The sequence below is a fragment of the Canis lupus genome, chromosome 21 (genome assembly GCF_011100685.1).
Source record: "Canis lupus familiaris isolate Mischka breed German Shepherd chromosome 21, alternate assembly UU_Cfam_GSD_1.0, whole genome shotgun sequence".
Classification (NCBI taxonomy): Eukaryota; Metazoa; Chordata; class Mammalia; order Carnivora; family Canidae; genus Canis; species Canis lupus.
Window position 1 is genome coordinate 12,760,373 of NC_049242.1, and position 23,217 is coordinate 12,783,589.

A 23,217-nucleotide genomic window follows, 5' to 3' on the forward strand; every position below is an offset into this window, starting at 1 on the left:
CTGCAAAGAACCCAGAGTCCCAGTGGGAAACAGACTCCCAGGCCAATGGGAGAATGGACTTAAATCCCCACAGGGACACTGTAATCAAAATACCTTTCAGGACCTGCCTTCAGCAGAGGTCAGAGACACGGAGATGAATCTGGAACTCTCCAACTCTCTGTATTTCACTTGCTGCTTTTTCTCAAGAGGACAAGAAGTTGAGGTTGGTGTCTCACTTGCACTTCTGGTGAATTCACTTCTCTGTGTGGTGTGTGCTCAGTATATATTAAGATTGACCAGGTAGCTGGCTGAGTGCAAAGGTTTGATATGGAAAGAACTGGAGGAGTTCATTATCAGCTGATTCCAGACATGAAATCAGGGTAACACTTCAAGAAAACCAGCTCCTTGTGATTTTATGTACATGATTAAAAACCTAAATCTATTATTTCAGAAGAAACATTCCACTTATAATTTTATAATCAGCTAAGCAAAAGTATCCCCTGGCTTTGCCTTCTCTTCTGGCCCCAGTGTGTGGTAGTCAAGATCTTAGGCTTTGGGTCAGTCAGTGCTAGGTTTGAATCCTCTTAGGATTCAAACAGGGGATTATAATATACACAATTCATAAAATGAAATGAGAAATTACATGTCAGGCACTGTGCCTGACACAGAATAAGTGCTGAATAAATGCCACTCTTTATTATTATTTCCTTTATTACCAAATTCCTCTCTGCTTCCTTCTTCTCCTTTCTTGAAATGAACCCATGCAATCCATTGCCCATGCTCCGCACACCCTGGATGTTGTGTTAAAGATCATCAACGGCCTTCTCGCTGCCAAGGCAAATGAATCCTTCTCATTGTTGCTTTTGCTTTCTCTGGAGTATCTGACATCACCAAGCACTCTCTTCTTTTTGGAATTCTCTTCCCTCTTGGTTTCCATGGACATCCATTCTCCTGATTGTTCCGATGCATCTCAACATCTCCCAACCGTCTTAGCTGGCTTCTTCTTCTGGTGGTCAGCCCTTATATGCAGATTTAACCCTTTACCTGTTTCCTTTTCACCTCTCACGCCCCTCCTTTGACTTCAGCTGTGATTGATTACCTGTTTACCCTTACTTACATTTATATTCTCACTTCTCTCTGAATCTCCAGACCTACATTTTTGACATCTTACTTGACGTCTGGATTTCCCTTAAGAACCTCAACCTAGTGTATGTAAAGTAGAATGTGTCCTCCGGCACCCAAATCAGCTCCTTTTCCTGTAGCTCTTTTCCTGTTAGTGGTCTTACAATCCCCCAGTCATTCAAGCAAGCTGACTTTGTCTATGACTTCTCCTCTTCTCTCACCCCACCCCATGCCAGTATCCAACCATTTTATTCATTTTACTCCTAATACAACTCTATTCTTTCTTCTCAATCCTCACTGCCACAACTTTGATTCAGGCTATCATTACTTCATTACTATTACCCAAATAGTGCAGTAGCATTCTAAATTGTAGCTGCCACTTTGTGTTTTTAAAATATAATATAATCATGTCACATACCTGCTACAATCCTTTATAGACTTCACTCTCAAAACTGAACTGACCAGAGTAAGGCTGCTAGACAAAAACAATAAGAGCAATTTGCTTTTAAAAAATGAGAACAAAAAAAAAAAAAGAGAGAGAGAACAGATTCAGGGCCATCTCTATAGCAACCTTGTACTCACTTGTATTCTGATATGCTTTCTTAAGCAGAAAAGAAGGAAATGGAGCTAGAACTAGTGCCCTGGAATTCACGTCAGTCCGGGACTGCCCACAGAACTGTTCATGTGAACACCATTCACCATGTGTGTTGTGGAATAAAGGCCGAGAACTGGGGCCCCTGAGTGGCTCAGTTAGTTTAAACAACTGCCTTCAGCTAAGGTCATAAAGTCAGGGTCCTGGGATCTAATCCTACATTGGGCTCCCTACTCAGTGGGGAGTCTGCTTCTCCCTTTTCTGCTCCCCCTCTTTCACTCACTCTTTCTCAAATAAATAAAATCTTAAAAAAAAAAATGTCTGAAAATTGCTGGTCTGTGTTTCAATGATTACCAACTTCCAAGATTTCTTCCTCTGCTTTGCTAGTCCATATGCTTCCTGGGTTCAGTGCTCAGGGATGACAGGGGCCTGCCAGTGACTCATGGTAAATAAACTGCACACAAGACTAAAAACAGACACCAGAATGAGGATTTAATAATCTTCAATGAGCAATGAAACTGTCAAATAAATTAGAATATTAGCATTATATGATGGATGCTTTCACTCCTTGTTATTAAGCTGCACGGGAAGCCCAATTATAGACATAATGATTGCTTTGTGAGCCTAAGAAATTCTATTACACCTTTCTCACAGTAAGGATGAGGCTGCAGGTGGGACTAGAAATTGATAATCTCCTGTATCTATCACCACAGCAGGAAGAGCCTTGTCATAAGACCTGGAAATAATTCAAAGTTTATCTCCAGCAAGGGAATTTCGCCTCCTGGGGGCAATACTGAGATGGGAAACACTCACATTTGCCACTCAGACTCTAATGCTGTGCTTTGCAACTAAACAATCTCTCTTAGGGTTGTAACTTTTTTCTATCAATCAAGTTACAGTGAAATCCTATAGGTATGGGAAATTTCCCATTTCTAGGTGATTCTTCATTATCTGCTCTTGTCCATTGTTTTTAGGGTTTCACTATCATGTGGGTAGTTTATTTCACAGGTTTCCACCTTCTTGAACTTACGACCAGTACTGACAAGCAGAATGGATGGATTAATCTTCCGAGGAAGTTACTGAGGGTGTCATAGAAGTGACAAATGAGTTGATTTGTATGTAAAGGATCGGTAGGGATTTTCCAAGAGAAATAAACTGCAGTTGCTAAAAAACAAAGAGATGTACAAAAGCATGCTCTGTTCTGGGAATGCTCAGAAATTCGGAATGGTTGTTTTGATAGAGAGTAGGAAGTGGTAAGAGAGGAAACAGGTCAAACAGGTCAGGGTCAGACTGGAGAGCCTCGTGTACCATGATAGATCATGAGTATTCAGCTTGGCTATTATTAGTAAAATGTGGACCCCAATAAAAAGTCTAATGTCCACCCCCACCCCAATATAATAAAAAGCCTTTTTTTTACTTTCTCTGAGCAGTGTGAGTATTTTTATGCTTAGATAAGGTTTTTGGGAGGAAGGAGAGAGTTTGTTTGATCTACAGTAGAAGCAAGCTTACCACAGAATGAGCACGGGGCATATGGCCTGGCCACAGCAGGCACTCAACAAATGCGAGCTGAATGAACCATTGGATGAATGTATGGACAGATGAATGAATGGGTGGAGAGATGGCAGATGTCTTTGTAATAGAGATAAGTAGTTCCCAAAGCTGTAGAATTGCTAGTGCATGCTTCAATAAATATATACACCAAAGGCAGCTGTGATTTGAGGCCAAATAATTCACAATCAGAATGGATGGCAGCAGCATCCAGTTCCTTATTACCTCAGTGCTGCCTTGACTGTTTCTTCTTGGGCTCCTGGCCCGTGATGCTTGGCAGTGCCACCTATCTCCACCACCCCTCACAGAGCCCACATTCACTGGCTACACTGCCTAATTTCATTTTAACTTGATCTCTGATTTCCAGACATGCTCCTTTCCTATGAAAGGCTTACATCCTTTCTCTTTTGGCCATAAATGCTCCTTTATTACAAAAAAAGAAAAAGAAAATCTATCTTACAAATCCTAAACTCTGTATAGTTGCAATAGCTCATGGCCATTTTGGTACAGCATTGCTGCCAAATTTTCATAATAATAACCCAAAAGAGTTCCATTTCTCTACCCCTTTTTTATTTGAGAGGATGTCAGTCCCTTTGTATGAAGGGAATCAAGCCCCAGGGAAAAAAACAGTTATTGTTGTTGTTGTTATTATTATTATTATTATTATTATTATTTTACAAAGGACTGAAGGTAAACAATTCATTTCATTCAGTCACTGGTAGAGCAATTGACTCTGCACCTTCCAAGCTACTTTGTTGGAGCATGTAGTGAGCATTCCAAGTACATGTTTACACTAAATTCCAGTTCAACATGGATTCAAACAAAAAGAAAGATCAAGTATTTGGAACTACTGCAGATTACTTTTGTGGTTAGTAGACAAAAGTGACGGTCAGCAAGCTTATAGAAAGGAAGTCTTTCTGAGGCAACTTTTAGGGAATGTTGCAGAATCAGTCCATACTCAATTCTATTAAACCCATCAGGCACCTATTGAACACTTGCTGCATACAAGACATCATCCTAGGCATTAGTGGGGTGAGGCACAAAGAGAAATACAGGCAGGATTAGGGCACGCAATGGCTAACATTCCATTGGAAGAGAAACTACAAGGCAGGCAGTGATAAGCTATGCATTAGTTCTTTCTTGGCATCAAGTGAGAGAAAAATCCCATTCGAACAGACTTAAACAAAAATTATTAGTTCATGTAATGAAAAGGCAAGAGGTGTTGGGCTTAAATGAGGCTTGATCCATGTCACCTGCAGGATTTATGTGAAGGAAAGATGCCCTCCCACAACTCCAGGTCTATATTCACCCAGATTTAAGTCTAATAGAAAATAGGACTTCTCTTGCAAAACAAGGTGATGTGAGTCTTAGATGTGAGTTGCAGTGACTTGGATTTGTTTGCAAGCTTCTTCCTAAACTTTTCACAGTGGCCACAGGGATTCCATGTTCTGACTGATGAAGACACTATGACTTGCCCAGCTCTGGGGACAAGGGTGGAGTCAGCACGTGCCAGAGCAAGTGGACGAAGGTTGAGAGAATGGACACATCCTCAGAGGAGAAAAAAAAAAATCAGTCTGTTACCAAAAAAGGGAAAAATTATTTTTAAAAAATACAACAGAGGAATAAATATAGTGTGATGGGAGGATGGGGTACAGATACATTCTGACTTTAAGGGTCTATGAAATGGAACCAAGAAGTGAAACAGAGTTCAAATCCCTTCCTATTTTCAGAATCTGTGATTATGGGGATTGCCCTAAAACACACAGCTGTTACAAATGTTGATGATGTTGGTAGTGCCGGAGTTCTTTCAGACTCTGATGTCAGACAAGTTGGGGTGTGAGACCCAGATCTGCCCCTCACATTATGTTGGGTCTTAAAGCCTGTTTACATCTGTAATATAGGGTAATAACAGTCCTTAACTCATAAGGCTTTACAAGAATTAAACATGATGTTTATTACAACACCCACATGTCGAGACTAGATCCCAAATCTTGAGAGAGTAAATATCTTTATAACATCATCTTCCACTTCCTTTTCATCCCACTGAAGTTAGGGTTCCTCCTCACCATACCAATTAAAGTTCTCTTACTAAGGCTATGAATAATCTCTTAATGGCAAAAGCCAGTGGATAATTCTCAGTCTTTTTTTGATTTGCCTTCAATATTAATCCTCTGGATCACTATTCCCTCCTTCTCAAAGGTCTTTAATAATTAATTCTCTTCCATTATTTTTCTTTTTAAATTTTCTTTCCATCTATATCATCCTTCCTCCTCTATATTCTTCCCTGGATCCTCTTCCTCTGCCCACACCTTAGATTTTGGGTTTTCTGGGAGTTTCTTCATTCTTGTAGTAAGTAGAGGTCTTTTGAACAGCCTTTCTATGTTTGGGGATTCTTGTATATTAGTTGCAAAGTTTTCAATGTAGTAGTCAATCTCCTTTGCAATAAGGTTGCAGGCACATGATCTTCATACATCGATCAGTTCAAACTATATGAGACTTCACAAGAAACCTGTCATCCTTAATTATTACTCTCCAGTTCCCCATCTACACTTAACTAAGGGAGTCACCCAGGAGCCCCAGTATATTATCTAATTTAATCATCATAACAACTGTTTGAGCTGTGTCCCCATTTTGCACATAAGAAAAGTGAGGTGCTGTGGGTTTAAGGGACTTGCCCCACATGGCAGAGCTGATAGGTGGTAGAGCTGGTATTTGAATTCAGGAAGTTTCACTCTAGATTTTGGGGTCTTAATCACTACCTTCCTGAGCCAAACAAACAAACATAATCAAAGCAAACAAAGAAAAGAATGGTTATCAAATATCTGGGCGGAAGGCTATTTAAGTGTCAAAGTCACAAAAGAAAACACAAAGTTAAAAAGCAACACTGAAGTATAAAAACTGTTATTCTGTTTCCTAAAAGGAGATGGAAAACAACAAATGGAAAGACAGTATTTGTAGCATATATGAAAAAAAATAGGAATTAATGCACATGAAAACTAATAAGAAAAATATTAAAAGACCAAATGGAGAGGGGAAAGAGGATATAAATAGATGATGATGTCCAAGAAGAAACACTTGAGAAAAAATATTTAACCTCATTGATAATGGAAGAAATGCAAGCTACACCTATGATGATTTTTTTTCCTATCAAAAAAGAAACTATACAATATCGAAGGAGACTATCTAGTTTTGGCTAGCACATAATATGTTCTCTAACATGCCGACACAAGTATAAGCTGGTAGAGCCTTTCTATCAAATAGTCTTGCAATATAAGCCAAGAACTTAAATATTCCTATCATTTGATCTCTTCTGGGATCCAGGCTAAGGAAAGAATTAAACATATAGAAAAAACTTAATGTTCAATGGCATTCATGACAATTCAGACAAAAAGTACTGGAAACCATGTAAACACCTAACAATAAGGAAACAGTGAAACAAATTAATCAATTATAATACTACGCTGCTATTGAAACTTTATTTATCCAAGAATGTAAAACATTGTGGAAATATTCCTGTTCTACTTAAAAAAAAAAAAAAAAAAAAAAGCCAGGATACAAATTTCTATGTATTACACAATGGGTAGAATCACAACTATGAAAGAAATAACCGGGGATCCCTGGGTGGTGCAGCGGTTTGGCCCCTGCCTTTGGCCCAGGGCGCGATCCTGGAAACCCGGGATCGAATCCCACATCGGGCTCCCGGTGCATGGAGTCTGCTTCTCCCTCTGCCTATGTCTCTGCCTCTCTCTCTTTCTCTCTCTGTGACTATCATAAATAAATAAAAATTAAAAAAAAAAAGAAATAACCCAGTGAAAGACTAAAGCAAGAGTCATCAAATATACTAATTCGTCAAGGAATATTTCTCTTTCCACTTTTTGTTTTGGGTCAAATTTTCTATAATAGTTAGGGTTCCTCCTTCCATTCACTTTATAATGGGAAGAAATAGAATTAAACCTTGCTTTTAAATAAACAGTTCATGGGCTGTGTTATGTGCTAAGCTGAGTGCTCCCAATTACTCGGGCCTCTCACTGACACAGCTATCTGACCCAGGGGAGTGGTGTGCGCAGATCTCTTTGAAGCGCCAGCTCTGGAGATAATCCTGCATTGACCTGTGGGCCTGCCCATTTGCTAGCAAGGCCAGATAAGGAATTTTAAACACAGAAGGAAACGACAGAGCCACTGGCTGGTCTGCATCAGGAGAACCCAATCGGTGCTTTTTTTTGTTCCCTCCGGTCGGTGGCTCTGAAAGAAGGTGAGATTACACTGCAGCTTTTGCAGTGTGTCCAGGACACCAGGCTCCAATCACTTAAGAGCTGAGGTGTGCAGCTCTGGCAACAGAGGAATGTCTGGCTGGAGAGATGCAACAAAATGACACCTGGTGGTGAAGGATACAGATAAAAATCTCCAAACAAAGATACTCGTTCTGGTTAACAGTTTCCTCAGTCAGAGGAGCAAATAGAAACCTCCAGGAAAGAGGGAATCACATGTGGGTAGGAGTTCCCTGGCCTGTTTAGATTCTTCCTTCTGTTTTTCATTCTTTGATTTGCCAGTTATCAATGGAGCACATAGGATAAGCCGGATGAGGCCCCCCATAGATTTTGCTAATAGACTCACCCAAGAGACAAACAGGCAGACAATGAGGTCTGGCACACAGGAGGCTATGGCTGTGATATCAGGGGCGTCTTCAACTAATGAGGAAGGTTTCTTGGGGAAAGGGGACTCCAAAGTAAATCCTTGGAGGAAGAGTTGGCTTGATGAGAGTGAAGGGGGTGGGGAAGGAGAAGGATCTTCCAGGCTAAGGAAATGCCTAATTTCTACAAGCAAGAGAAGTGGAGAACAGTTGAGGAAGCATACGATTTCTGGAAGGGAAGATGGGAAGAAGGACACGGTTTCTCCTCATTCCCCCTTAGATTGAGTTGTGGAGAAAGGTGAGAGGAAAAAGAAGAAACATGGATTTGTGAAAGCCTTGCTTTTCTTCGTCTCAAAGCTTTGCCCTCTCCTTCGTCCCAGAGCATGCTGTTCTTGGCTCTCCTACGCTTTGTTTCCGGGCAGAAGAAATGAAGGGACAGAGGCAGCCCAAGTCTGAAGGCTGAGCTTGACACAGATGCTTGTGGCCATCACAAACAGATGACATTGACCGGCCAGACCAAGGTGGCCCCTGCTGCCCCTAGATACCACAATTGCAATCACTTTCAGTTCCAAGGGGCCGAGGAGGGGGCGGTAGGGATGTCATTCTGTCATCCTGTATACATTTAGTGCACCGTGGGTGTCCACTCATGTAATTAACAGTCTCGCCTGGGATATAATATATGCAAACATGAATGGCATGTATTTACTTGGTGTGAGACATTACGGAGTGGGGGGTACAACGAACTAATGTCTCGAGTCCTTATTTTGTGCTGGGTACTGGGTGAAGTGCTGGGGAGAAAAGATGAGAAAAACCTACCCTAAAGTATTAGGATTTTTTTTTAAGATTTATTTATTTATTTATTCATGAGAGACACAGAGAGAGGCAGAGACACAGGCAGAGAGAGAAGCAGGCTCCGTGCAGGGAGCCCGATGTGGGACTCAATCTGAGGACTCCAGGATCACACCCTGGGCCAAAGGCAGGCACTCAACCGCTGAGCCACCCAGGTGTCCCAAAACCTACCCTAAAGTAGATCCCAGTCTACCAGCCTGTGTATACATGTAGTGGAAAGAGAATAAGACAGGATATGAGTATTAAATTACAATTTAAAAGTAAATGCTTAGGGCTCACTAAATGTGCTGCCTTCAGCCCAGGGTGTGATCCTGGAGACCCGGGATTGAGTCCCACATTGGGCTCCCTGCATGGAGCCTGCTTCTCCCTCTGCCTGTGTCTCTGCCTCTCTCTCTCTCTCTCTCTGTGTGTGTGTCTTTCATGAATAAATAAAATTAAAAAAATTTTAAAGTAAATGCTTAATTATCTTGTGAATCTATTTAATAGATCCGTTGGCCCTCTGCCCTTTTGTACAACCCACTGAAGGGCTGAATTGAATAACAGGTGGATATCTCACAGCTCCTTCACAGATGAGAAAACTCACAAAAATATGATGTGATCAGAAAAACATGAAATCAGGGAGCCCTGAGTTTGAACTTAGGGTCATTCAACTTGGGTCCTTGGGCAGTTTACTTACCCTTTCTGATCTTCAATATCCTCATCTAAAACAGATAACAGGATCTGTGTATGACAGATAATGTTCATGGCTACCAGTGACAGTGTCCTCTGTTTTTTCCTATCAGAGGCTCTCCTAGTTTTGTTTGGGGGAGGAAAGTCCTTAACCTAGATGATGTTCATGAGTAGCTTACGGTAGAAATCGGTAAACTTATTTGAAAAAGGACAGAGAATAAATATTTAGACTTTGCAGACCCTTGACCCTCTGCCGTAACTCTGCTGTTGTTGCATGAAAACAGCCAGAGAGAATACATAAATGGATGTGTACATCAAAGTTTGTTGCGACAAAACTTTATTAACAAAAACAGGTAGTGATATGCAACTGATGAATTACTGAACTCTACATCTGAAACTAATGATGTACTATAAGTTGGCTAATTGAATTAAAATACAAACAAACAAAAAACAAGGCAGAGGTCCAGGTTTGGTTGTAGTTTGCCCATCCCTAGTCTAAGGGCACCGTGACAATTCTATTCCCTATTTTCTCCAGTTCCTATGTAACTAAAGGTATTCATGGCAATCCAGTTACAGTCAGTGACACCTAAATAGAAGTCTCCTGAGCAGGTTTCTAGGAAAGTTTCTGCTTTCCCAGTAGAATGGAGACTAACATGACCAGCCCTGCACTTCCCTCTTAATTCTACCTTGACTGTGGATGTGATATCTGGAGCTGAGGCAGCCATCTTGCAATTAAGAGATGACAAGCATAAGACTGAATGTCAACTTATTAAGGTTAATGATGGAGAAAAAGGAACTAGTTGTCATCACTAGATGTCATCACTGAGAAGCTGAATTAATGCCAGCATCACCTACTGCTACTAAAACCATAATTTTTTAAGCCACTGTGGTTATTAGATTTCTGCATTTTGTGGTAAAATCTATTCTTAAGTACTTTCAATATGTCACAGGCTTATTGTGAATATGAGATACCATCAATATACAAATCACATAGTAGATGCTCAAGAAAGGATGGTTCTTTTCACATTTCATTTCACAGAAAATTGATCTCATTCCCTCTGTCTTTGGTATTCTTAACATTTTGCACAAAGCCCTGTTTAAGAATAAGTCGTTCGGGATGGAATATGGTGCACGGGTCACTGTTTGCCCATTCCCGTTCCACACTTTGTTCGTAGCTGGTGGTGCCTCCTGGGACTGCAGTAGCCATTCTGCTACCAGCCTGAGGATGGAAACGGTAGGTGCCAGATAAAGAAACCTAGTCCTTTGGCAGAAACCTCTAACCCTGATACACCTAGAGCCCATTCTCACTCTGTGCTTATCTTGTGAGGTATGTGATTTCCTTTTTATTATGTCTACTTGAGTGGGCTTTTCTCTGGTGGCCAAGTGCATCCTAGCTACCAGACTTCCCTAGAGGAAATGCTCCCTCGTGTCTATTTGCCTCACTAGCTCATGGTGGAATAGAAAATGTACTGAGGGCTGAAAGCAATGGGAGAAAGAAGGAAAAAAGAAATAGGCCTCCTTACTGAAGATTTGTCTAAACAAAAATCTACCTTAATTTAGGAGATTTGAAAATCCTTTAGGCATTGCTACACTGCCAAACACCATCTATCTGTTACAGTAGTGTTCAGAGAGGTTTGGAAATGACTGGGATATAGCTCCTGCCCCATTTAGTGGGCTAACTTCACCAAGCCACTCCATTTATACTGTCCTTCATCTGCCTCTTTGTTTCTTAAGTGTGGATTTTACCTCTCCCAATTTAGAGAGAAGCTCTTTCATAGTAGGGAACTTTCTGTAGCCCTGACAAAATTGTTACTTAACAGTATGCAACAAATACATTAACTGAAGTTTTGAAGGGGTATTTACATGAATACTACATATGTACAGAACATAGTACAGAACATACTACAGAACTTCTTCACTGTAAGAACCAGTGGTAGTCACTGTAAACAGCTCCAATCTGATTTAAGCTACCTATTGCAAAAAAAAAAAAAAAATGTAATGACTCTATCTGGGAAATGTTTTTAAATTCAGCTAATTTTAATTTTGAACTCTTGGTTCTTCATTCTTTCTCTCAAGGGAATATTTTTCCTGCAGTGGAACTTGTACAGTATGAACTTGTCCCACAGGAAGGCACTCTTCTAGCATGTGTTTGTTCCAATCAGCATATCAGAGTAGGCATGGGTTTACCTCTCTTTATCTGAAATTAACAAGACATTTATTTATTGTTATGTGTGAATATCAAAGATTGGTAACTTTGGGGCAGTTTTCAAACACAGTTGAGTAAAATACATAAGAGTAGTAGGTAAGGAGAAATTAGATTATTGTGGGAAACAAGAACGAAGAAGAGAAAAGAACAGTCCAGCTCAGACGTGCCTTCCTTACAGCCTCTATGCAATGAAATGTGGTAATTTGATCTCAGTTGATTTTTTTGCACTAGTAAATAGCCCCAAATTGCCTTTTGTATGAATTATGCTATAAGAAATGTGTATTTTATCAGAGAGATCGCTTAAAGGTGGTCTTAAAAAAACAACCATGGGGATCTTTTTAAAATTAAGATTCCTATAGACTGTAAACACCTTTTTAAAAAAATTACATATTTGTTTTCCTGGCTGTGTAAACAATATGCACATAGTGTAAGAAGTCCAAAGAAGAAACTAAAAATTATGCATATACTCAAAATCCAAAGATAACCACTGTCTTCCTCTCTCTCTTTGTCTCCCTCTCTCTTGCTCACACACGCACAGAAAAAAATCTATTTTAAGGTCTATGGTTAAGATCACATCGTCCATCATAAACTTTCTCCCAAACCATTAAGAAGTTATCATTAAGATTTGTAGATGATCTTTCTCCTTATTTTTCAGTACACTATATCCTCCCCCTCCATTTGCTATATTTAAAAAGAATTTTTATATAAAAATTATTCACAATTTTGTTATTTTAGTACTACTACTCTTTTTTCCTACTCTTTCAGAGAAAGAGATAATAGTCAAAGCTATTTTGTATTCTATTACATAATAAATACCTCTGACTTTGACCATGGAACCCCTTCTTCAGAGAATATCTTAGGGTAGTGGTTCTCCAAGTGTGTGCCCCGGATCAACAGCAGTATCATTTGGAAATGCTGTTAGAAATGTAAATTCTCAGTCTTCACCCCAGACCTACTGAATCAGAAACTGGGAGCTAGGGAGGGTGGAGAGAGGGGGCGATCTGTGTGTTTTTTATAAGCTATCCAGGCAATTCTGATGCTCACAAGAGTCTGAGAACCAGCCCTTATGGGATCAACAATTGTTTTCCTTTGAGAAACAATTTGCAAAATCACATTTCTGACCAGTCTCTATATTTCCTGGAAGGAAGATGCAAATTGCTGGTTGCCTCTGTTCCCTCAAGGGTAGAATAGGGATAGTTGCTGTCTCCCAGGATAAGGATTAAGTAGAATAATTAGTAAAAGTGTTTTGTAAACTAGGTGGTAAAGTGATATATAGATATTAGTTATCGTTATGGTGACTCTGAATTTAAGCTGCAAGATTTATATTACTAAGCTCTGGGGAAAGCCAAGTGGAATGTGGACACAGATGGTTCTTAACTTTCACATATTCAAGTTTTATACAACTCGATTTTCACACATTATACATGCTACTCCTAAAATGCCTTTCCCACACTGAATCGGGAATTTCCTACACTTGCACTTTAATGAGCAATTTGAGGTATCCCATAGCCATGGCACCACCTGCCAACCCACAGCTCTGCTTTGGCAGGGTCACATCTTTTCCTACTTCACAGTTTTTGTGCATATTTTATTGTATTTAGCCATTATGATTTACAAAGAACACAGGAGGAAAACAGTGTCTCCCTGTTTAGTTTCTATTATATTTCTCTGGCAGTCTTACAATTTTTGTTTGTTTGTTTGTTTGTTTGGTGCACAGGATAGCCTCTCAATTATCTCCTACTTACACAAATTCAAATTTCCTGCAAGCTCTCCTCTGCTCCCAGTGTTATTTCTGCTTCCTCTGGTCGTTTATTCTTTTGGTCCTTCTTAGTCTTGATGTCTGGGTGATCCCCAGATGCCTGGGAATTCCTAGTTGCCTGTTCATATTTTTATGATTTGGGGTACTGGCTTGGGTATTCTCTGCAGCTGCTGGGGTTCATGTCCCCCAACAAGGCTCTCCCCTAAAAGGAAGGGTGGCCATGATTTTCATTTAAGTAGGCAGGGCCTTGATGGGGACTCTACTCCAGGGACTTGGACATGGAGAAGTAAGGCAGCCTGAAGATACCTTACCCCTCCACTCTCACCTCCTGCTCGTCGCCAGGCACCGTCAGACATCAGTGAATTTTTCATCGTAGCAAAAATGACCTACATATTTCATTCCTTTTCAGTCCATTTTGGAATTTTTGATTTGTTCTTCTTAGCCTTCTATCCCCCGCCCATATCACTATCTCACTCCAGATAGGAAGTTCATTATTCAAGGGATATTCTCTTAGGGGTTTTACCTCTGGGTCTAGGCTGCTGCTGCTGCTACTGGCAGTGATGGTGCTGATGGTGAGGTCAGAGACATGCCTGGCTTTGCTGCTCAGAAAGGTGGTCAGTAATTAATTGTATTATCATTAATTATCCTGATAATTATCTCAGGGCCCCCTACTGCTCTTGACTTATACTCATCCTCACTCTGAGCTGGGAGTTTCTTTTAATCTTCTTTCTTTCTGATCCAATTTATTTTTTTTTAAGATTTTATTTATTTATTCATGAGAGACACACAGAGAGAGGCAGAGACATAGGCAGAGGAAGAAGCAGGCTCCCTCTGGGGAGCCTGACGTGGGACTGGATCCCAGGACCCCAAGATCAGGACCTGATCCAAAGGCAGATGCTCAACCGCTGAGCCACCCAGACATCTTTGTTTCTAGATTTTTGACTGTTACAAATAGAGCTGCTGTGAATATTGTACAGATGTTTCTGTGGACATATTTTTTCATTTCTATTGGGTAACTACCTAAGAGTAGAATTGTAGGACAAGTCCAATCTGACATAATACAAAAATTCTTCATTGCTATGATCCACTAATGGTACAGTGTTATGGATTTATTCTTTTTACGGTTGCCAGATAAAATGCAGTAAGTCCAAAATATTTCATTTAGGAAATGCTTTTGCTAAAAAATTCTTTGTTTATCTGAAATCCATATTTAACTGGGTGCCCTGTATTTTTTAATTTTTTTTTTGGCTCAATATGCCCATACGAATTCCTTTTTATTATCATTTATGTTATATTAAGAGCTTTGGAAGGTAGAAGAAGCAAGATTTACTTGTATTCTCATTCTACCAAGTTAATCCAAGATAGAAACTTGGCAGAAAACTGATATAGCCTCAAAATCCACTTATTAATCTGTTCATTCCAATGCAAAATACGCTGCCCAAGTGATAATTTACCATCAGAAAGTCCTCCTTCCTAACACAAAATCAGTATCATATCTGCAAACTGTCATTCCAATAGGCTAAGAGCAGAATGTGAGATAAAAAATTACTTCAAGTAGGAAATTCTGTTGCTGTATTTAATGTTTAATTTGTGTTTTGAACATTTTTAATAATCACATATGTTATATTAACATTCAGGTTTTTATTTTCAATCCAAGATTAAAACATTTATAGCATATACTAGGGACTTTATCTTTTTTTTTTTTTTTTTTTTTAGCTCCTGAGGATAAAATTCCCCATAAAACATGTAAGGGTATCGCTTGATTTTCATATATTAAACTTTTCATATACATTTTCAGAAACTCATTAAACATAAAAATAGAGCTGCCTCCAAAAAGATGTAATGGGCAGAAAAAAAATTAGATGTAACCATTAGACCCTTGGGCTAGAAAAAGAAATATCTTGGTATTTTATTAGATTTCTAGCAAGCTTAAGCAATTTTGGTTCCCTACCATTTTCTTTTTGTTTTACCAGATAAAGTGTGCTGGTGTAACTAGTTCTCCCTTAGCAGTTATGGACGTTATGAGATTATTATACATTTTGCCTATGGATATTTTGGACTTGAGTTTCTTTGTCCTATAATTTTTAAAATATGGCCTCCTTCTACCCCACTACTTTGGTACAATCTCTTGTGGTGAGTTGGAGGAAGGACACCACCCTGGCTTTGAGGCTTTTGGCAGAACATTAGTCTTGTGTGGCTGTGGTTGCCACTAGGTTATTGCTGAGAAATCATGTCCAAAGCCTATTCCCAGTTTGGGTTTTTCCTATGCATTAAATACTGTTAGTGGTTTTAGATCATTCATTGTTCCCATTTGAATAAAATAAAAACTCTTGTGCAACAGGATTTCTGGAGGTGCTGGGAAAAGCTCCAGGCCCAATAAAGGGCCAGGTTACTCTGCATAGACTGGATTTACTTCTGTTTTACTCAGCCATTCTCTAGAGAGAGGCAAGAGAAATTCTGCCTCTAAATGTTCTAAGTGGTTTCTATATCAGGTAGAAACATTAAGAATAATGATGATAATAATAATCAGAATTCACCATATACCAGGTTATATACTAGTGTAAGAACTTAACATGTACATCTTGCTTGGTCATAATCACAACCAGTATCATTTATTAAGCCCCATCTATAAGCCAGGTGGTTCATATAACATTATTCTATCTCCCAACAGCTTTCCGAGAGAGGTAGTTAGAGAATAGGAAGCAAGGCACTGATAGTTAAGATGTATGTCCAAGACTATACAGATAGTAAATCACAGAACTGTGATTTAAAGGTAGACTCTTAAGCTTTTATCATATAATGCAGTTGAATCGATTTTTTTTTAAATTTTATTTATTTATTTATGATAGTCACAGAGAGAGAGAGAGAGGCAGAGACACAGGCAGAGAGAGAAGCAGGCTCCATGCACCGGGAGCCCGACGTGGGATTCGATCCCCGGTCTCCAGGATCGCGCCCTGAGCCAAAGGCAGGCGCCAAACCGCTGCACCACCCAGGGATCCCTGAATCGATTTTTATACTTATAAAGGCACTTGGTCACTTATTACCTCATTTTACTTGACAAGGACGTCTGTGGGAAGAAAGGAAGATAGTATTATCTCCACGTTAAAAGTAAGGAAAATGAAAAAAAAAAAAAAAGTAAGGAAAATGAGGGGTGCCTGGGCTCAGTGGTTGAGCATCTGCCTTCAGCTCAGGGCATGATTCTGGAGTCCTCGGATCGAGTCCCACACAGGCTCCCTACCAGGAGCCTGCTTCTCCCTCTGCCTGTGTCTCTGCCTCTCTCTCTCTCTCTCTCTCTCTCTCTCTCTCTCTCTGTGTGTGTGTCTCTCATGAATAAATAAATAAAGTCTTAAAAAAAAAGAAGTTAAAAAAATGAGACACGAGAGGGTAAGTGGGTTGCCCAGCTTCACATATTAACAGCAGAGTTGGTCCAGAGTCCCCATTTCTGGCCATTAATGCAATACCTTTTCTGCTATTCACCCATCCAATGACTGAGTGAGCTCATGTTAAGAGAGCACACTTTTAAATCCTGGCACTCAAAGCAAACCATAAGAGGGTCATCATCCTTGAATTCCTAGTCCCCACATAGGCATTGTTTATACCTAGTCTAATCGCGGTAAGGAAATAGGCAGTTGTTTAAATATCCAAGAACCCAAAGCGCCTTAGTTTGTGCCAGCAAACATTGATCTTCAAAGATAGAGTCCTCAACAGTTTTACATTCCAAACCACACTTCCCAATAAAAATGATCCTCCAGAGCAAGTTCCAAAGTAAGCTCCAGGCCTGGATCCCAGGCCATGAGTTCTATGGGAGGGCGTCATCCACAACCCACCGGAAATTTGGCACGTTGTTTAGACAACCCGTCTCCATCAAGCTGCCTTTGATGGCAAAGCCAGATGGGCTTCTCTGGGCACCAGCTGCCCTCCTCCTGCTCACCTTCATGGGGCTCTCCTCATCTGTTACCCTTCCCTTTCAGCTCATAGTTCCCTGCACAAATGCTTCTCTTTGCCAAGAAGATACACGGACTCAAATGATCAGATAATCACGGTGATAAGTTTTCTTGGCCAATCAATGCTGTGTCACTTCAGGTCTCTAGAAAATTTTCTCCAACTACTTGACAGCCCTATCCACTTACAGAGTTCTTAAAACCGAGATGCAGGTTGAGCCTAGATTCTAATTTCAAATCTCCGTTGGCTCGCACTTGGGGTATGTTCTGTCTTCCATCTCCAGCTGGCCCACTATCATGCCCTTTCCTCTGGAATGAAGACTTCCCCACATTCATCTCCACATTCCTCACACTTAGACTAGTGGAATTTATAGCTTGCTAACTCAGCCTTGCTCCAAAGACTAAGGAAAGGGGAATTTGGTTCAGGGCTTGCCTGCTAGGCAGAAAATAGCCAAAGTTCCAGTTTTTTACCTTTTTGCCCAATTTTTCCCTCCTTGCCCTCTTTCTCCATTTGAAAGACTTGCCTTCTAGAAGTCTCTGCTTAACTTTTTCAGCATCCAGCACTTGACGTTCATACTGCCTGGTTAAGGTTCACAGGAAAGGAAAAAAAAAAGCCTACAGAAAGTTTGTGGAATTAGAGCCTTTTCAAGCTATTCCTCAGTTGTCCAGTAGGTTTCCTGAAAGATGTATTGACTCTTGCAGGCCACCTCTGTGTCATTAGGCAAATCACTGCCTATGCAATGATCTGTGAAATTGGGTAAATTTCTACTCCACCGCACTGAATGGTAGTATAGATGCCCCTAAGAGCGCCCACGACCTCTTAGAGTTCTCGAAAACAACTTAAACAAAGAGAGGACCTAATCAAGTCAGGGTCCCCTCAACCATTTCCTGTTTTACAGAAAGCAGGCACTTGAACTTGCTTACTCATTCATTCAACAAACATTCTTTGAGCCCCAGCTCAGGGCCAACTATGAATTATGCTGAGGGTACAGCAGGGAAACACAAAATAACAATAATCCTTCCCTTGAAAGACTCATAGAGCCTGAGGAGGGACTCATGCCTCAAGCTCCATTTCTATTTCAGGTGGCTTGACCCCTCCTGACCTCCTGACCAACTACTGAGGGTTGGGGAAGTTCTGCCCCTCTCATCTCATTTAATCCATCTTTCCTTTGGCAGGGCGGTGAAGTAGAGACTGACCAGGAGCAAGTTCCCCTTCCCTCCTAATATTCATCATTTCTTAACCTCTAGTCATCTCCATTACTTCATCCATAAAATAGTAGATACTATTTCACATCTACTTTGTAGGGGTGTTAAGATGACTAAGAATCACATAAGTGAAGTGCCTGGCACAGAGCAATTGCCTGACAAACACTGGCAGCTATTTTTTTTTTTTAAAGATTTTATTTGATAGAAAGAGAGAGATGGCGGGAGCATAAGCACAAGGGGAATGGCAGGCAGAGGGTGAAGCAGACTCCCTGAGGAGCAGGGAGCTCCATGCAGGGCTCGATCCCAGGGCTCTGGGATCACAACTTGAGCCAAAGGCAGATGCTTAACTAACTGAGCCACCCAGGCACCCCAATGGCATCTATTTTAATAAGAAATGGAAAGAGATACAGTAGCTGTCCAATAAGTCATAGCTATTAATATGGTAATTCTTTGTCCTCAATGCAAAACTCCAAGGGCTGACACATTAGGGTGAGGCTTAATAATGGAGGATTACTTTTTCCCTGGCTCCTTTCTCAGCCTGCATCATGCAAACCCTGTCTGTACAAGCCTTTCTGTTCTGTCCTCAGGAGCTCAGGGTGTATCTGCTCCTCGGGCAGGCCGAGTCCTACCTGCTGAAGCTTCCTGTGCAACCAGGGGTCAAGCAGTTGGCAAAGTCAAGCCAGCCAGCTGCTGTGAAGTGATACTTCTGAAGGAAATCCTGGATCGGTCCTGCAAGGGAGTTGTAAACTGCAGCCTGGATTAACCCAGGCTGTTCAACAGTGTGTCTCAGCTGCTCATCCTCTCGGCTGGGCAGCTGGGCAAGAACTCCAGGACCGCCACTCCCCACTGCCCAGAACGGCCAGAGGGAACAGTGGGGATTCCTGCTCGGTACATGCTCTCTTTCCCAGAAAAGGGATTAAGCGTGCCCTGACAAGGTTCACTCTTCCATCATTCTTTCCCGAGGAGTGAAGTGGGTGAGAAAAAGGACCTGAACCATCCATTCCTTCCTCCCTTAAAAATCCCTTCACTGCTCCATTCCACCTTCAAACACTAGATCTGAACAAGCCGTCTTCGGCCATCAGATGTGTCTGTGTTCTGGGTAAGATGAGGATAATATGCCAACCTTAGAAGATTGCACTAGGAAGTCAATGAGAGATCACATGTGAAAGCACTTACCCAGCTGTCTGGCCCATGATGAGTACAGAATACATGCTAGTATTATTGCCTTTTTCTCAATAATCGTGGAAGGTAGCATTGTGCAGTGTGAGGAAAACAAGCCCACACATCTCTGTCAGAGCTCTCTGGTAGGTGACCAAAATCTGACTCAAAGTAGATTAGATGAAAAATAAAAGGAATTCACTGGCTCAAGGAATTAGTGTGTGGCTAGATCCAGGGGTTCAAAGGAGGTTTGCAGGCATCTTTTTCTCTATCTCTTAGGTGGCTCTGCTTGGCTCTAATTCTTTCGCTGTTGGCCTCATTCTCTCCTGCCACAAACAGTATCTCTCCATGTGGGAAGGAAGACAGCCATGGAAATCATGATCCGAAAGGAAGAGGCATAGGTTCTCTCCCCGTGTACATATTAAATCTCGTGGCATAGGGATGCCTGGGTGGCTCAGCAGTTGAGCGTCTGCCTTCGGCTCAGGGCCTCTCTCTCTCTCTCTCTCTGTCTCTCATGAATAAATAAATAAAATCTTAAAAACAATAAAACAAATCTCATGGCATGACTTTGACCTTTTTTGGGTCACATATCCCTTCCCTTAAACCAAGAGTCAACAAACTATGACCCACAGGCTAAATCCAGCCTACCTCCTGCTTTTGGACAGTATGTCCAAAATGGTTTTGTCATTTTTAAACAGTTGGAGGAAAAAAGCACAAAAGAAAGATAATATGTAAGATTATATAAAATTCAAATTTTAGTGTCCATAAATTTCAGTTTTACTGAACACACCACCGCCATTCAATTATGTATTGTCTATTTTCCTCTACAACAATAGAAGTGGAGTAGTGTTAACAGAAACGATATTGGCCCACAAATCCTAAAATATTGCTACCTGCTCTTCACAGAAAAATTGCGCTGCCTTTGCCCTAGACCAGTTATGGTAAAGAAGATAGGACACCCTGGCCGGATCTGAATCACGTGATGACACCTAGGAGACAGACCATGTAAGATAAATAGTAATACTTTATACCTGTTGAGCACTTTCAGTGTGAAGCACTACTATAGCACTTCATTTGCATTAGCTTATTTAATCTTTATAATAAGTTTTATTATCCCATTTTTGATAGACAAAAATACTAAGGCACAGAAATGTTAAAGAGTCTGTTCAAAATGACAGAGCCAAAAAGTGGTAGAGCTGAGATTTGAACCAAGCCATTGGGCTTCAGAGGGTCACACTCTCCAGCCACTATTCAGGTCCGTTCTAGCAAAACAGCATGGGATGGGGAGTAGGGTGGTTTTGTGGGTAAAGGGGGGTGCTGGGGAAAAAGAAACAACAGATAACCATAACAATGTCAGATCAGTATGGGTTCAAAAAATTTGTACTTAACTTCTTAGAGCCTTAGTTTTTTTGCTCGTTTTGTTCTGTCTTGATCTAGTGTGACGTCATATGAGACCTTCCCTGTGAGGGGGTAGTAGTGGTGTTGGCTAACATTCATGGAGGGCTTACTTCGGGCTAATCCGAGTACTTTGTGTATATTGTCTCATTGAGGAAGCCAAAGCTTGAAAGTTCACACAGATTGCCCAGAGGTGCATGATGAAGCAGAGCCAGGACCCTGATGAGAGCCAGGTCTCAAGCGCCGGGGCGCATACCCATTGGCCCACACTGCCTTCCATCCGAGGGGATGAAGAAGGTGAAGCTATCAGAGAGCCTGGCACATTGTAGGTGCTCAATGCAGGTTAGTTTCCTCTCTTCCTCTTTCCTGACTTTTCCTATTCATATATGGAGATGCATAGGAACAAAGAATCCATACGTATCCTTTTGAAGAATGTTTTAAGTAAATTTTTTTTTAAAGTCTGCCTTTAATCTGTCTTGCCGTCAAAAAGGCAGAGCAAAAATAGTAAAGGTTCAGAGAAGGGCAGCGAAAATAATTTGTGGCACGCATGGCAGAAGAGCAAGCCATGAAAAGAGGCATTCCAAACCCGGGGATCGTTGCATTGGGAAAGGCAAGCCCCCAGAGGCACGATGTTTACAGTATCACAAGCTGACGACAGGTATAGGAAACGCTAATCAGACCTGGTATTTACTTTCCCCCCAAAATACAAGAAGCAGACTGTTTAACGCATTGTATAATAGCCGTGTCACCTTCCACTTTGGAACACTATCAAAGTGTGCTCTACCCTCCCTTCCTACTGGCTGCGGTGCCAAGCCACACCTCCAGCCCCAATCAGTACACAAGACACCGCACTCTACACGTACTGTTCAGTATCGAGATCTCTAGCTGGAAGGTGTGTTGGGGCCCTGCCGACCAGCCTCCTGTGTCACGCATGAAATGCAAGCCCGGTAGGGTGAAATGGTTTGTCCAAATCTGCAGGGTGAGCTCATGGCACGTCTAGATTTAGCTTGGCCCTGAGGTCAGAGGAACTGGACTGAGGTCCTAGCTAGACCTAGGTGACCCTTCCTGAGACTCGGTCTCCTCATTTCTAACTTGGTTGGAAGATCACATAGTGAAAGTAGCCTGATGCTCAGCTCAGTATATTGTGGCTTACCACTCAGTTCAGCACCACTGCCTCCGTCGTTCTGCTCCTTCAAATGGTCTCACATAAGAAAAGAGCACGATGCAGCGGGATTGTTGGGAAAAAAAAAAAAAAAAAAAGGAAGATGTGGCACCCCCTCCTCCTCTTTACTTCCCCCCACCAACAATAAAGTCCAAACTTCAAAAGAAACAAACTTGCAAAATGGTGGCCAGTCTCAGAGGCCTTTTCCAGAGTAGAACCCTGTGGTCAGATACTGGCCGGGGCAATCCTTGAACAACTTGGTCATGATCCAAGTCTGTTTTCAGTGGGGAATAAAGTTCATGTTTTGGAGGCAGTATCCTTGACTTTTTTATCCTGTTATTCAAATATTTCCTAATAATCTTCAGCATTTATACACTCAAGAGACCTTGAAGGAAAAGGATGCAGGGCTCCAGTCTTTTTTCCTTCCTTTTGCTAATGAATAGATGTTTTCTTTCTGAATTCACTGGCCCTATCACCCTATTTTTTTTTTAACACTCGAATAACCCTCCAAGCAAGAGGTCAACTAGCAAATGGGAAACTGTAAGTTACCCAGTTTCGGTTGGGGCTTAACGCTATGAGTGCCTTTTCCACATGAAAAACCCAAGCAGAGAGCAATTGAAATTTTAGCGAATACATACACAATGCATCAATTAGTGGGGATAAGTGTAGGTGTTTCTGGTGCCACCTATTGGTCGTACTGTAAGACTGACTCCATGTGATATGGTTGGTCATGAAAATGAATACCAAATGGATTTATGCTGTAGCAGTCACGGTTACATATTTCAGTAGGCCGGTTGAATGTCAAAATAGGGTGACTGTTGCTTGAACCTCATCTTTAGTCACAGCTACTTAGAAGTGTAAGACTGCTTTACTATATAGTTTTTGCCTTGGTTTACTCACCGATTACCCGTGTAGAGAGAAAGAGACAACGAAGCACAATCTCTGGGAACCCTGAGATTAATGAACCAATACCCAGATTCAAATGATTTTCATGTCTTGTG

General features: G+C 41.1%; 1 protein-coding gene across 2 annotated transcripts in view; it reads right to left on the reverse strand.

Moving 5' to 3' along the window:
• TMEM135 (transmembrane protein 135) overlaps positions 1–23,217 on the reverse strand; it is a 286,961-nt gene that overhangs the window by 253,253 nt on the left and 10,491 nt on the right. Inside the window, exon 1 of one of the 2 annotated variants that reach the window (XM_038568357.1) lies at positions 696–851. The exons of the other annotated variant lie outside the window; for it this stretch is intronic. The gene's annotated coding sequence lies outside the window, so the exon portion shown is untranslated. Of the gene's footprint in view, positions 1–695; positions 852–23,217 lie in introns of those variants that run through there. 2 annotated transcript variants of the gene reach the window in all.